The sequence below is a fragment of the Condylura cristata genome, unplaced genomic scaffold, assembly GCF_000260355.1.
Source record: "Condylura cristata isolate star-nosed mole 26May11 unplaced genomic scaffold, ConCri1.0 scaffold00012, whole genome shotgun sequence".
Taxonomy (NCBI): domain Eukaryota; kingdom Metazoa; phylum Chordata; class Mammalia; order Eulipotyphla; family Talpidae; genus Condylura; species Condylura cristata.
This window is the reverse complement of record NW_004567113.1, coordinates 46,088,916-46,098,011: the sequence shown is the minus strand read 5'-3', so window position 1 is coordinate 46,098,011 and position 9,096 is coordinate 46,088,916.

The window sequence follows — 9,096 nt, the reverse complement described above, 5'->3', positions numbered from 1 at the left end:
GCTGGTTATTCCTGACCCCGGGATGAAGGCTTTGAGGGAGGGAGGCTGACGCATCCGTGGCTTCCCCCCTCCCGCAGAGGGAAATCCCCAAATCCAGCCACCATAGCGACTCCCACACTAGAATGCGTGCTCTGGTGGATGTTTGGTACAGGCCTGGTGCACAGTAGATGCTCAACAAATAGTTGTAGAAAGCGGAATGAATGCATCGCGGGTTATCTAATTAGCACTGGCTTTAAAGCTACTAACGTGTGCTTTTATGGTGCTTAAGTGATCAGCTGTTATGGACAGAAAGCGAAGATAAAAATTGGAAATAATAAAAAGCAAATTCTAAAGAGAATGGGCATATGGGCATCAAATTGAAACTTGATCCAAGAAGAAGGTCTGAAAGAAAATTGCAGGAAACTGGTGAAATTCACCTGAATTTCATACCAGTCTTTCAGGGTGAACCCATTTTACAGCCGTGGACACATCACAGCCTAGATGCATGCACGGTTGCCCACACCACTGCTTTTGGTCCTGGATCAAACCTATGGATGTGATTATTTATCAGATACGGAAAAGGAGGCCTGCGTTGTGGGAAAACTTGTAACTTGGACTTCTGGCTCCAAGAGGCTGGTGCCAGCATCTAGGAAACCCGAGAATGGAGTCTCACACCTGGGAGCTGGAAACACTGCATTCTATTGCTGGCTGGGGCAGTGTTTGCAAATATGACGTCAATAATTCCTGCCCTGTCGCAGCCATTATCTGTGAACTTGACACCCGATCCAACCATGTGACGTAGGTTGGCCAATGCTGTGTTGGCAAGTATGCAATGCAAAGAGGTTTGTAAAGCACTAGGGTGGTAAAGTTGATCCTGCTCAGCTCCTGGGAACCTGTGATCACCACCATAGATGTAAAGCCCAGAAGAGCTTGCTGGATGATGACACGACCAGCAAGCAGCTAATGAAGCCATTGACCACAGATGCACCCATGGGCCAGGCTGAGACCAGCAAAACACCCCAGCTGAGATGGACCCAATTTGCTAACCCACAGATCACGTGCCAAATCCACTAATTTTAAGCCACTAAGTGGTTTGCTATCTGTCAACTGATAACTGACTTAGGGGGATGCCTGACCTCTGTCCTGTGACCTTTAAAGAGCCACAGTCCCCACAGGTCTTGTTTCTACAACATAGTCTGGCAAGTCAGGGGTTATAAGAAGGAGCCAGTCTACAAGTCAGCTCATTTTTTTTTTAATGCCTGTTGTGTGCAAATGCTGTACTTACCCTGGGGACATTCAAAAGAAATCCAGACCTTGCTCCCAGTCCTGGAGCTTTTTTCAAAACAAGAGGGTAGGGAGTAAGAGGAGAAATTAAGGGCTTAGAATGCAGTTAAAGCTTCTGGTCTTTTGACCACACTGGGTCACCTAACCCATTCTCTTTATTCCAAGGAGGCAGAAAGAAGGTCACCTCTGAGCTGAATGTCTAGGGTTAATTCAATGCCAAGCTCTTGTTCTTAACAGCCCTGTGTCTCATGCTAAGAAGCAAGGTACTGTCTGCCAATATATTGCCCTCTGGCGAACCATCTGGTTTCATTCTGACCTGCCGGTAGGAAGAAGAGTGGGCATAACCTGGCCCATCTGCCTCCTGGTCTATGCCCTGCTCCGGGCTGGCATTCAGGTGGGACAGCAGCCTTCTTCTTCCAGTTACTGTGTTTAGTGAGGCTTTCAGTGCTGCTGCTTTGGAAGCTTCCTTGGCATTTCAGGAAGGCTGCAAGCCAGACGACAGTGAGCTGTGGAGTCAAGGCATCTTTACATTGGAAATTCTGCACATTTAAGAGCTCTGTGTGGCTTTCTTTCCTTGGAGTAAGTCAGCCCTTTACGAAGGTATTCGAAAATAAAAATGAGGAGGAAAATCAAAGAGTATCAAGTTCCTACCTCGCCAGCAAATGGGGAAGCTTTCAACTCAGTTGAAACTCCAGTCGCTTGGGTTTTTCTTAGCGCTTTCACGCCCAAGTGGCAACTCGAACCTGTTTAGCTTGGGAGATGTAATGAAATCACAAACCGAGGCAATGTAGCTGCAAGCGATTCTTTTTTATCTCTTTTCATTTAAGTAGCCTGACATTGAGTAATAATAATAATTAAATGCACTTTAAGCTTTCAGGCACCTATGCCAGAAAGCCTCTAGACACCTCATCAACAGTCCAGGCTGACAAAAACAAAGCTAATTATGTTGTGGGTAACTTTTCTCAAACAAAAACATATAAAACTGCTCACCAACCATCCTTACCTCTAATAAAAGCAGCAGATTAAGTATCCCACCTGTAGGCCAATTGCCCTGGCCCATTTTACAACCAGGTGCTCTGGTCTTAAATCTGCCGCCGCGGCACAAGGATGGGAACGCAGGTGTGGACTGGGTGCAAATCCTCTCAGCTCTCTGCAGAATCTCTAGGGACCCAATTTTCCCCTATATGTTCCTAGCTCCCGGGTGAGTTTAATTAATTAATTTATTTATATGAGCACATAGTGTTATAAGCTAGTGCTTCTTTCTTCTAACATTCAAAATGCTTTTGAATGATGTCTTTCACTTTGAAAAGTGTGAGAAGATATTAGATGTGAAAACTCCAAAATAGCTTAATTTACGAAGCTGAACCAGCAGCAGAAGCTGATGAAGACAAAACTCAGCAATCTCTGGGGAGATTGGGAAAGCTGGGAGAACTCAAACTCCTGTTAGAAACCTAAGCCTGGGCCCTCCCTGATGGCACACTGGGTTAAAGCACAGCGCTGCAAGCCAGCCTCAGTCACTTCAGTGGAGTTCAATCCCCGCCCCTGAGGTGACCACATGGCATGGGAGAGCTCTCCTGTCTCCCCGCTGCTCCCCTCAGCAGTGTACTTGGTCGATCTGCCTGTTCTGCTCCCCACTCTGTCTCTGGTGAAACCTCTCACCGTCCCTCCACCTCTGGCCTGTACCCCAGTTTTGCATGCATAAATAAATCTTTAAAAAAAGAAGACGAAGAAGAAGAAGAAACCTAAGCCTCTCGTCACAATCTCTCCACAATCTCTCCACTGACTCGCCAGATGACGCTGGCCAAGTCCCCAGGGCCCCAGACATGGGGCAGGGCGTGGGGGCAAGCCTTTAAGCTTTTGATAGAACTTATCCAGACAGTATTTTCAGTTCAAGTTCTGGCTGCCCAAGCAAATATGTCAGAGTTCTTATGAAAGGAAACTAAATAAATCTCCAGTAGAGGTTTTTTTGGCTTGATTTTTCTCTGAAGTTTGTACCATTGGGGCAATATTCATGACTACACCTGTCCCCAAAAACTGTCTGAACTCAGACTCAGGCTGATGAGCTTGGAGAAAAAATGATTCTTAATGATTGCTGTTTATAATGATAGATAGACAGACAGATACAAATATAGATATAGATATGTCAGCTGTGCATGTGTGTGTTCATCTCTGTCTATGTAGCTTCCTTCCTTGCTCAAGGAAGGGCATTTGGACAGTCCTTCTAGGAGCTCCCATACCTGGTTGCTAAATGCCTTCCTTTGCTGTTGAGTTGAACCAAGGGCAGGGGCTGCAGCTCCCGCTGTCTCTAGGCCTCCTGCAGAGTCCTGGGCCCTGAGGTCTCCTGGGCCACTGGACTCAAATCTGTACTATCTCAGCCTTCTCTTCTTCCCCCTACCTGGGGGTACTCTGCAAAAGACCTCCTTCTTCATTTCCCTGTGGGGTGGGGAACAGGCAGCAGACAGTCGGGGGGGATTCTGCCCAGGTTCCTGACTTAGAGCATCCTCAGCCTCTTAGCCCCCCTGAGTGCCAAGGCTCAGTCGAACCTCTGCTAAGCCCTCCCCACCCCCCACAGCAGCAAACAATCAGTTCCTTGCTGCTCCCCTCTGCACCCCCCAGCCCCGCTGGCTGCCAATCAGCTGGGCCGCAGGGGGTGGAAGGAAGTTCCACTCCCTGCTGAACCTGGTAGAGGAGCTTCGACTGACTCAGTGGGGCAGACGAGGGTCTGGTAGGCCAGGGACCCCCAATTGCCATACTGAGGGGGCGTGGGAGTGGGTGTGATTGGCTGGGGCATTGCAGGACAGGGGCAGCACCTTCTGCAGAGAAGAGGGACCAGGCTGAGATGTCCGGGGGCAGGGGAAGGGGGTGGGGAGTAGGGGAGAGGAGGTGAGCTGAGCAGATGAGGAAGGAAAGGAGACAGAGGGAGGTGCAGGTTCTGGGGCACCTATGACAGGCCAAAAATCAAGAATGGCAGGAGGTGAGCAGAGAAACTTGGGTGCTGGGGAGGGTGGGGGGAATCTAACCAGGGCGGGGGGGGGGGGGAGGCAATGGAATGAGATGGACAAGGAAGGAGTTAAATGGGGGAGAGACAGGAAATCACTCCACTCTCAGATTATTCAAATTTGTTGTACTTATTGATAATGTATTTCATTTCTTCTGCGTGGGGGGGATATGATTCAGCACAAATTTGATGTAAATTTATGGAAATGGAAATGCAGCAAGGCTGAAGGCCCCCGTGGCTGGCGTTGGCTGCCTGGCCCTGGGCGAGGCGGAGGGCAGCGCTCTGCACACTCCCGAGCTGAAAATAGAAATGTCTGGCCTGGGAGCCGCTGGCCTTTCCTGCAGGCCAGGAGAGGGACTGACCCTGTCGCTCTCAAAGGCTTATTTATAAGAAAAGAGGTCTAATGGCTGCCTGGAATAGGATCCCGACACTGTCCTGGCTGATCTTGCTCTTAGGGTGGGGGCAGTTTTTACAGGGGAGAGACAGGCAGGCTTCTTTCAATGAAAAGGGAGGGGCTACATCTTGGCCTTACTGTGTGCACAGGATTTGCTAGTGAAGTGACAGCGTTTTTCCTTCCACACTATGCAAGAACAATAGGGCTGGACTGGGGGAAAAAAAGAAAGAAAACAATTTGACGGAGAGGGTAAAAGGTGCATTCCATATAAACGGCCAGAGCTCGTAAAATAGTTATTGTCCATTAGGCTGTCCTTCAGAATGCTGGCTGCAATTTTTACCTCCCCCTTCCTCCAGGTCGTGGCATTTCTCTAATAACGTGCCTCGTTGGTCGCAGCCGCTCCAGCTGTAGCAGAACCATGACAGCACAGAGCTTGGGCACCTCTCTGAGTCCAGGTTGCTTGCAACTTGGAATTGCAATGAGAGCAGAGACTGGAGACATGGAGATACAGAGCTTGGCTAACGGGTGTTCCAGTTCCTTTATTCCCAATAGAGACATGGTCCCAGCACAGGTTCTGGCCTGCTGTCAAGGCTGCACCAGCCCAGAGCCAGGACAATTTTAGGCCCTCAGCTGAGGGGGCTCCCGCGATGGGGAGGTGGCACAGAGGCCTTAGCTGCAGCCACAGCTTCACAGCATTTAGGGATCTGTTCACTTTTCTTGCATCTATGGAGCAGAAATTGTCAGCCCTCAGTGACACTGATTGGAATGCTTTGACTTCCTCCAGTCTCCAAAAGGCACATGTCTCTGTTCTCCACACAGAGACACAAAATAGCAAATACACATAATTTCTAAAGAGAGACTGTCAACAAGGGTGCTTGGAACTTGTCAGGTCCTTGCAATAGCATCAGTAGCTAACTTTGGGGGAAGAGGCCTGTTTATGTCCCGTATATGCCCATAAAGTGGTTCCCTTAGTAACCCTGTTTGTTCCCATGCAATAAGATAAATCATGTGCAGGTGACATGAGAGAGTCTTAGGAGGAATTCTACTGGACTACTGGGTAGAGGATATGGTGTGGTAACGTGTCTAAACAGGTGTGAACATAGATATCTAACTCACAAAGTGTGATAAGCCAATTTTAACTCAATAATAAAATCATGCAATTTTTTAAAGGGAGTATCTCTTAACTTAAAAGATGATTTATTCACTCAACAAACATTTCTTGAGTTTGTGCTATATGATGAGGAAAGCCTTGGGAATGATAACCAGACCCTGTCCTCTCTCCTGGGGCCTCCTAGGTTAGCAAGTCTCATTGTTCAAGGAGAAACATGGAGAGATGTTCCAGAACCACCTTTTCAACTCTGATATGACATACTGCAAGCCTCTTCAGGACCTACATGTATTACAAAATATAGATCCATTTGGCATGATTAAAAATTATTAAAATGGTTCATTTCATGTAATATATAATTTACAATAATGAATTTTTTTTTAATCTTCAAAAAGAAAAAGAAAAACCAGTTCCTATTGCAAAGCTGGGAGAAGGCAGGTTCAATAAGCAAAAAGACAAAAAAGCATGAGTTGGCAAGTTTATTCACCAAACCCCAGAGCATTTGAAAAAGAGGGAGCAATGACCCCTTTCCAAGGTGAAGGAAGCAGTTCTTGGACAAAAATCTCTAGAAGTGGGGCAGTGGGTTGGATCAGTGAGTGTGGAAGCGAGGGTACCAGCCCCGCCCGGTGATTTAGTGTCCTCATCTCTCAGTGAGCAGACTGAGCCAGAGACCCTGAGGTCTCTGAGGAATTAAAGCAGAAATCTACATATGGGTACAATCTACATATCTGTACAAGTGTTTAGTGAAGGCACCATTAGCATCATTCAAGAAAGATTATAGTATCATATAGCCTGAGAATTGTAGAGATCTGGACTCCTGATTGCACAAGAGAAGAAACAGAAGCCAGAGTGACAAAGCAATGTGCCCAAAGTCACAGATTTTGCTAGGGACAGAGCTGTGAGGGGGCCTAGAACATCCAATTCTGGTGTCCTGGCTCCTTTGAAATGCTTCTAAGTTTAGAATATTTGAAGTTCATTAAGGCAGATTTTGGTTATCTGTTGTATGCAACAACCCAAAAGCTAGTGGCTTCAACACCAATTTGTCTCTCTGGGTTTTGTGGGTTGACTGGGTTCAGCTGTGGTGTTCCTGTCAAGACTCCCTGGTAGACCAAAGATGGAGTCTGACCAAAGATTCTCTCAAGACTTGATTGGATTAATACCTCAGATGACACACTCACGTGGCTGTCAGCTGCAGACCAGCTGACACTGTCAACTGGAGCACATTGTAGGTGTCTTCATGGTTGCTTCCCAAACATGGCGGCTGGCATTTCAAGGACCAGGAGGCAGCTCTCGGTCTGTTGTGCTGCTATAACAAAATATCACAAGCCGGATAACTTAAAAACAATAGAAATGTATTTCTCACAGTTCTGGAAGCTGGGAAGTCCAAGATCATGGTGATGCAGGTAAATTTGGTATCTGGTGATGACACACTCTAGACAGCTCTTTTTTGACTACTTCATGTGGTAGAAGAAGCAAGCGAGCTCTCTGGGGCCTTTTATGAGGGCATAATTCCCAGTCGTGACCTAATCACACTCCCAAAAACCTCACCTGGGAATAATATCACTTTGAGATTATATTTCAACAGTTGAATTTTGAGGGGATACTAGACAAAGTGGAATTTGTCAGTTCTCTTAAAGACTCACCTGGAACTCATATAGACTTCCCTCCAATGTATGCCACTCAACAAAGTGGTCTGGAGTCAAGGAGGTGAGGAACTGGTTGTCCCCTATGTGGGGAGAGGGCAAGCCACGGTCACACCACAAGGGAAAAATTTAATGGTCATATCTTTGGAAGCAAATTACCACAGCAGCAATTCTTCTTGTTAATACACATGATCCCTCAGTGCCCTGTTTCAGACAGCAATACTGGGTAGGTATTAACCAAGCCTGATTTCTTATCCTAATGGAAACAAAATCAGTTGACTGCAGGCCTGATTCAAGTTTTTATTTTGTTTTACCAGTTCAGGGGTCATTTGAGCTAGCTAAATATGACAGAGGAGAATCCCTAAACAAGCACTCAAAGGAAGACTGTATGAGGACTCCTGGTGTGGAAAGGAAGGTGGAACAGATAAGAAGTGCCAAAACACTGGAACTCTCAAACCTCTCTTCACTTTGAAAAGCATGAAATTAGACTAGCATGTCTCCTCACCACTGAAAATACCAAGGGCAGAGAACCTGCCGTCTTTATCTTAGTACCTGTGATGCCCAAGACAGTGCATGGCATGGAGGAGGTATTTAATTCTTGGGTGCTGCTCTCTATTTAAATACCATGCTTCTCAATAATAATGTAAACTAGCATTGATGATTTGCCACATGCCAGGCATGTTGCTAAGCACTTGACATATGTCACCTCATCTAAGCTTCACAAAACTGTGTGATTATCTGTAATTATCCCAGGCCTGATATTCAGAGGCAAAAGCCAATAAGACCCTATTAGTGGGCCCTCCCTGGTGGTGCAGCAGGTTAAAGCACAGCAATAAGAAGCTAAAGCCACTTCAGCACGAGTTTGATCCCTCACCCCGGAGGTGACCCACATGGCACGGCAGACCCCTCCTGACCCGCCTGCTGCTCCCCTCAGCAGTATGCTTGTCAGTCGGCCTGTTCTGCTCCCTACTCTGTCTCTGGTGAATCCTCGCACCACCCCTGCACCTCAGGCCTGTACCCCAGCTCTGTATGCATAAATAAATAAATCTTTAAAGAAAAGAATGCCTCCAAGGTTCACGTACTTTCCCTCTGCCATGCCACGGTATCTGTTGCTATTATTGCATACACATACAATCAGGCCTATACTTCCTATTGCTTAGTTTGCTAGAGTGACTGTAACAAAGGACCATGGCCATGTTGGTTTTAACAACAGAAAAGAACTTCCTCACAGCTCTGGAGTTTGAAGTCTCAAGTCAAATGGGTGGGCTTCTGTTGTGGGCTGAGTGGGACGGGAGCTTCTCTCCGGAGCTCAGAGATGGTCCTATTCATCACGTCTCCTCACCCCTGTACTCCTTCTCTTGTCTGTCTCCATGTCCGGGTAGCTCCATTGCACAAGGACACCAGTCATATTCATTGAGGGTCCAACCAACGCCACTAGAACCTCAACTTAACTTAGCTAGTACCTCTGCAGAGACTCTGTAGCCAAGTAAGGGCACATCGTTAGGTTGTGAGGATTAGGGTTTCGAGACATCTGAGTAGGGGATGGAGGGGGGGCACACAATTAAACCATAACTGATTTTCTTTTCAAGATTTCTTATCTCTACATAACAAAGTTAATGAGGCATTTTCTTAAATTATGGAGCAAGGTGTATAGTTCCACCAGCTCCCCAAAAGAATGCCTAACCATGCC